The sequence below is a fragment of the Miscanthus floridulus genome, unplaced genomic scaffold (assembly GCF_019320115.1).
Source record: "Miscanthus floridulus cultivar M001 unplaced genomic scaffold, ASM1932011v1 fs_113_2_3, whole genome shotgun sequence".
NCBI classification, from domain to species: Eukaryota; Viridiplantae; Streptophyta; class Magnoliopsida; order Poales; family Poaceae; genus Miscanthus; species Miscanthus floridulus.
The window spans coordinates 31,516-39,209 of NW_027096207.1; positions in this window are offsets into that span (position 1 = coordinate 31,516).

The window sequence follows — 7,694 nt, forward strand, 5'->3', positions numbered from 1 at the left end:
CTATACTCATATTTAGCCAAAGTTACTAAAATAAACCACAATTTGAGGAGAAACTTTTTCATTATCTTTAATCTATGGGTACATGTGTCATTGAAGTATTCTCTTACGTTATCTTAAAACTTTTAGAGTGTATTGTACAGGACGAGGGTCTACGAGGCAGTAAAAAGATGAGAAACGCCATTACTTGGCTTGTAAGTCATGGTCCCATGTACATCCAGATATTTAGAGTATGATGACTTCGATAGTAGGGACAAGAAAATAAAAGTAATGGGGTATATATCCAGCTACAGACACAAAAATGCTCCCAGCAGTATGCATGTAACCTACTAAAGCTGATGTCGATGCTGATGCCGCCGTAAACTGCCTTACAGCTGACAAAAGTTGCATCGATGTGATCTTTAGTGCACGCTGTCATCAGCAGATTGGTATTAAAGCATACTAGTGCAGGTCTCATGAAAATGATGAGTCGTCGTCCCAGTGGCGGAGGACGGAAAAAATTTGAGGTATGGCGAAATCGATAACATTTGTGGTGCCATCATCAGACCAAAATTTCGTCAAATCTGTATTCGACCAACACCAATTGGTATATATGTATAACAGCACAAGTGTAAAATTATTTTATGTTAAAAATTTTCTAATTACAGGTTTGCAACATGTACCTCTAGTTTTAAGACTTTTAGCACTGCATTCGTATTCAGACTTTGGAACTACCAAACTATGCCCATGGCTACTGACTAGCAGCAAGAAGCGCTTAGGGGTGGGGATCTGAAGCGGAGTCAAGGTAGGGCGAGCGCCCTACCTCTCCCTACCGGGTCCTCCGCCCCTGCGTGGTCCTGTACACACGTGTCCTTCCTTTGGCAAAGAGAAGAGAAGAAAATGGATAAGATACCAAAGAGAGAGAGAAAAGGGATCTTGTAAAGAAAGACTGTCTCATGAAAATGAGACTCGTGGTCCTAGTCCAGCACAGCACGTCCTTCCTTTGGCAAATTAAAGTGAACAAAAGAAAATGGAATAAGTACCAAAGAGAAAGACAGAGAAAAAGGAATACAGTATAAATAAACAAAGACTGTTGATGATCCAGAAGAGCACATGGCTAATAATCCTATATATATTCTCCAAAGGAAACTTGTAAAAGAAGGCCAATGAGACAAAAGAGATTCCATTTTCCATTTGCCTCTCTATCCTCCCATGTCCCTTGTGAGATCAGGTCTAGTATTATGGACCTTATGAAATCTTTGTTGTAAACTTGGGCTACCTGCGCTGCCTACCCTGGAGTTCACGTGGACGGCAGGACCAATTCGCCTCGGCTGATGATGGAGCAAGCCTCAACAGGCCTTCCCTGAATCCCTGATTAGTTGCTGTGGCCGGATCTTCACAAAACCATCGCGGCCCGCAGGCTGCATTTTGTGTTGGCCCATGGCACAATATTATGCTTATAGATTGAGGATATCTTCCTTTAGACACACATTATGCTATACCAGGGCTAATCACTAAAGTTCGAGCACATGACAATTAACTTTTAGTTGAGCTCATTTCTAAATATTTTATTTTGTGATTATGATAATAGATTGCCATCTGATGATACTATTCTTAGAAATTATGAGGTAAAGTACTTAAAGAGGGCATGGAGGTGGAGAAGACTAGTGTGGGCGTTCAAGCCAAGTTATTGGAGGCTCAGTCCTTATCCATTTTGAGTCGAAGTTCCGTATATGCAAGGAAAGCTAAGGAGATAAGCTTTTCAATGGCACCGGTCTCATATCAAAATTCATTACGAGTCAACATTAATTGTCAAAATAAGTGGACATACATAATCTATCAAGGTGTCGAGTCACCGCCCTTTGGGCCATTGGGCTATGTATCGTATCCATCGAAGTCCATTAGGGATACATTCGGGGGTCTTGGTGCTGCCCCTAACACTATATATTCAGTAGTCATCGCCCAAATTAGTCATTGGATTTCCTTATCATTGAACAATCATTGTTTATCTGTTTGTGGAACCTCAACATTTGAGCTAATCCATATTAGCAATATTTCATATTGTGTTCTTCTTTGTCCTTCAATTTGTAGGCAAGGATTAGCCTTCAAGGCGAGGTCAATTGGCTAGTACACAATTGGTAACCAAAGGCGACGGGGTGTTGTAGTGATTGTACATTATGATCTTTGTGATTGGAAGCCGGATCATGTGTGTCATGTCTCCACGAAATTGAGAGTCATCTTCACCTAATAGAAGATCAGGCATCCCTGTTCCCTTCACATACTCCTGCTAGCAACCCTTTGCCAATCAAATTTGGATAAGACAGGTAGTGACCATGCACATGTGGGCCTAGCAATTATTTCTCTTGCGATGTAGTATAGTATGTGACCCTCTGCCATTGAAATTTGGGTTTTTCTTCTAATTTGTTTCCATCTCTTTAAAATTGGATAGCTTCCATATGTAATGTCAATTTTGAATTCTGTTAGCACCATTATTGCATTCCTTATGATGATACCTATAAAAGTAAACCCATGATGCATATGTTTTGGAATCATTTTAATGCACTGACAATTTATGTTGTTTGTGTAGTAACAACTTAGGTATTAAGTGTGTTGCAATTTATGTTGATAGTTCAACTACACATAAGTTCATGACTTGTTATATATTTTGATACATAGTCTGTACAACTTATAGAAATCTATATACATGATGATTAGGGTTATAATGTCAATATTGATTATTGATCGCAGCACCGATAACTAATTAATTTTGTTGTAGGCAAACTGGTTATAGGGGCCACAGATACACAAGTGGCATGCATAGCATACTATTTAGAGTTATGGGGTTTCACTACTACAGAATGAGCTATCCCAGCATCCTTATCACTGACGATTAGAGGGACGGCGGGGCGTGGAGACCAACTAAACCGACGATGAAAGGTTCTATCTTTGTCGGGTGACCGTTGGATCTAGTGGTGTTTTTAGGGTCCGTTTCACCACCAGATCATACGCCGAGCCACCCGGATGTTGTTATGGCCGCCGGCCCTAAATGGCCAGTAGTGGATCGACAGTCAATGGTCCTCGTGTCTGTTTAATGTCCCAACTACCACCCTTAAGTTTCATCACCATCACCTCTGCTAGGAGAAGCCTCTACATATTCTTTGCCGCCGGTTCATTCACAAACCGGCGGTGAAAATCACTTTCACCGTCTGTCTGACTTACGTGTCGGCTGTGATGATGACCTTGTTGCAGCATAATAAAACTAATATCTTCTTCAAATTAAGTTGTGAGTTGAGATCTACAACTTTCTAGTTGATGACTTTTTCATTTGAAAACATTTATAGTTCCAAATTTTTGTTTGAAGATCTCATACATTTGAATTCAATCTTATTGAATTATCCAAGCGACCTCGGAAAGAAAAATAACCAGAAGCAATGTTGTAGGTTTCGATGAGATCTACAACGTTGTAGTTTACAATGTTTTCATTCGAAATCATTTATGGTCCCAAATTTGTATTTGAAATTATAACATTTTCAAAATCAAATTTTTCTAATGACCTTAGATGAAAAAACGACCAAAACCAAAGTTGTAGATCTCGATGAGAGCAACAACTTTGTAGTTGATTGCTTTTTCATTTAAAATCGTTTGAGTTCCTAAAAGTATAGCTCAAGTTTTCACAATTTGAAATTCAAATCTGTCATACGACCGCGGATGCTGTCAAACCAGTCATAGATTAATTAGCCAAGAATTGGATTTAATTAATCATCTTCTAAATTTGCATGGTGATTCTTTTTTTTGGCTTAAAACAAACTCTCTATGATTTTTATACATTAAATAAAATTTTAGTATGATTAAATGTACATTTATTCTAGAAAAATATTTGGATTTTTTGAAAAAAATATTTCTATAACTTTTTATAAAGTTTAATGGACCTCCCTAAACTATGGTGAAATTTCAATTTACCTCCCTCATGGCTGACGTGTCGCCACGTAGGACAGCTGATGCGGCGCCACGTCAGCCAAAACCGGTTTGAAACCTACCTAGGGAGGTAAATCGGCTGATTTTAATAGTTCGAGGAGCACAAACATCCGGTTTTCTGGTTGAAGGAGGGAAATGACAACTGTTGAGAGGGTTAGAAGGACTTTTTCGAAAAGGAAAGCAAGCAGGCGGGCGGGCCGCCCAAAATGCCGCAAAGGCCCATCACTGATCAGGCAAGGCGGATCCCGATCAGGCAGGAGGGCCTCCCCCGCCCGGCCGGCCTGCAGGCCCATCCCCGATCAGGCTGCCAAGGCACACCTGCACAGGGCATCAGAGCCCAATAAGCGGAAAACCAAATTTCGTATATGGAGTATTTCCTTTATCCTTTATCTAAAAAACCGAGTATTTCCTGTCTTGTCTCGCTTCCTTTAAACTACTCCCTCCGTCCCACAATGACCGAACGCGACTACTAAGACTGTCTCTAATGACGTTACCCAGACTCAAAAATGAGGCATACACAGTGTTTTGGGTAGCAAGAATCACGGTCCAACAGAGCACCCAAACAGAGTACCCATTTTGCATTCCACCCGATACGCAACGCAAATAAGCGTCTCCTAGGGAGACGACGCAAATGTCTGACGCCCGTAGTGGTTGGACCTTGGCGAGGCGCGGCCGGCTCAGCGAGGCGAGCCCATGGCGGGGAGACGCCGGTGCTTCGAGACGGGTCCACGGCGGGGCGCGGCCGGCGGGGCAAGGCAGGGAGCGGGGCAAGGCGGGTCCGCGGCAGGGAGCCACCGGCGCGGAGAGGAGCGGCTGTGGCGAGGAGCAGCTGCGCGGCCCAGATCCGGCTCCCAGCGGTCCTAGGAGGGAACCTAGGAACTCGCCACGCTCCCGCATGATGTCGACGGTGACCGGGAGCTCGAGGCCCGCGAGTTCGCCCGGGTCGACGCCGAGGGAGGCGAGGAAGGCGTCAACGTCGGCGCGGCGGGTGGCGCGCTCACGCTCCATGTTAAGGAGGCTGGGGCGCACGTAGAGGGAGGAGGATGGGCGGCGTGACGGCGCCGGCCAGGGGGAGTGGCGGTCGGCTTGGGGCGGCGCGGATCTGGAGCTGCTGCCTGGGGGAGAGAAGAGAGGGAGAGATCGAGCGGAGAGAGAGGAGAGGGAGCAGGGGAGGACTTGTGTAGGCCGTTGGAGAGGATATTTTCTGCGTCCGTGACTCATTTACTGTGCATAACCTAAATTATGGTTTGGGTCTCTGGTTTGGGTCTCTATCATTGAAGATAGTCTAAGGACCATGGCAAAGGACCTGCATGCCCCCGCTCCAGTGTTCCCTTCGTTCCCACGTGTTATTCTCTCTCCTCCTGCCCTCCTCTCCTGTTCGTCGTCTAGATCCAGCCTTCTCCAACTCCGGTGCTCTTTCCCCGTACGACACGTGACTGTGCTGGCACGCATCGGATGCCACCGACCTTGCTTTCAGCCTTCGCGACCTCCGCGGCATCCCACCATGGCCGAATCCTTCCTCGCCGTAGCACCCATGGCCAGATCCTTCCTCGATGGCCCCATCTGCGGCGGGGTGTGGTAGACGAGGAAGGGGTTGATGGAGAAGATGAGAGCGCCGTTGTTCCAGGCGACAGGCAGAGGAGGCGGCGGAGGAGGAGGTGATGGGAGGAAGGAGGTGTGGTGGAGGAGGCGACGGCTAGTGACGAGGGGCATCGACTGAGGAAGGCACGGGCTGAGGACTAGTATGAGGGAAGGGGAACCCACCGGCGCCGCCCTTTCTCTCGGACGGGAGAACCCGCGAGCACCACGCCATGGATGGAGGAAAGGATAAGCCACCTCCCAGTCTCACACCGTCTGTTTTTTTTTCTATTCTTTTATTCCTCATAGTGGCCGACAGGGAGCCATGGATGGACTGGTGGTGTACGTAGCATAGGTTGGGACCCACCAACACAAGCTAAAACGACTTAGCCTGTTTGTTTGGGCTGAAACGATCGTGGATTATAAGCCAGAAGTACTGTTGGCTGGTTTGATATGAGAGAAAAATACTATTGCAGCTTATAATTCAATGATGGTATAAGCCGAAACGAATAGGCTTTCTGATACAATTTTTGAATGGCAAAACGTCCTCTACTGAGGGATGGAGGGAGGACATACATCACATCTTATCTTAAACAAACATAGCGCTCCTAGTTTAAAAAAAACATAACGCTCCTACTTGAAATCGGGTGCTTCGAAGAAAACCGTAAAACTTTTCGAACTCGGCTCGAATTTAGTCGGTGAAGTGAAGTAGGTGTATTTACTTCCGTTCGCGTGCCCTTAAATTCGGCTTGATCCGCTTCTTTTTTTATCCGGAACAGTGTTTTTCTCTCACAAATTCCTCCAGAATTCCTCAAAACCATCCAAATTTCTCCACAACCATACCAGCCGAACACTCCCAACATTACAAAATGTGCTCACGCTACTACAAGAAGACTTTTTTAAGGATTGCTGCAGGTGGTTTTTTAGGGGCGTCTGGCCCAGTCACCCGTACCAATCCATCCCTACGAATCACCAATTCACTGTCCGCTCACAGCTCTAGAATAGCGACGTATAATCGGTGGGTATAGGTCGATATAGCGACGTATCATCGGTCGGTATAGATCTATGCTGACACTTCCTTGAAATCACTGAAATTGGTGTCGGTATAGAGCTATGCTGACCGACAAGTTTTTAGAGGCTATAAATACCGACAAATAATACTGACAAATGGTCTGAGGATATAAATACTTTTAGCAACTAACAGTCCAACCCAAATAATTTATGTAGCGACAATATATATGTTGCTAATCTGCAGTACATAATAACCCCCAAATCATCTATTATCAACACACAGACAGATAATGTTAGCAAGTTTATTAGAAAATTGATGAATATTTGTACATGCCTATAGAAACTTGACATTTCATACATATCAAAACTTGCTTTGACCAATGAAAAAAATAAATTAACTAGATGAAACTCATATATTAAGACGGGGAACATGGAATATATTTTCATCAGTTTTGTCAATTGGAAATGTAAAAAATAATATTGTGGTCAAAATTTTGTATTGGAGACCGTGCTAATGGCGAAAAACATCATGTGCTTATTGGATTAGAGAATATGTCAACAGAATATCGTCGGCAGTCCTCCGAGGGGTATCCCACGAAGGTAGATTGATCGGCAGAGAAGCGTGTGATCGAGAACAAGAAGGCAACAGAGACACACGAGTTAGACAAGTTTAGGTCGTCAGTATGACGTAATACCCTACTCCTATGGTCTGTTGGCTTGTATTAGCTATCGTATGATATTGCGTGTGTTTGGAGGGGGTCCCTGCCCACCTTATATAGTCCAGGGGGTAGGGTTACAAGTCGGTTAGATCTGAGAGATAACCGGAACGTAATAACAGATTACATGAATCTTGGGATCATACGTATCCTAACAGATCTCGTAGTATCTTCAGGATATCTTCCCGGTGTCTTGTGGAAGGCGCCGAGCAGAGTCATGCCCCGCAAGGCTTCGTCTTGTGGGCTGGGCCGCCCCTGGGGGCGTAGCCCATGTGGTCTGTCGTGGGTATCCGGGGTTGTACCCCCCACAGCTAGTCCTCGAGCGCCTTGTACCCGTTATGCAACGCCGTCTTGAGCTTGTCCGAGCAGGTGCGAACAAAGCCGAGCAGTCAAACTCATGGTCCGACCACCATGACTAGTTGCCGAGCAGTTGTGAGC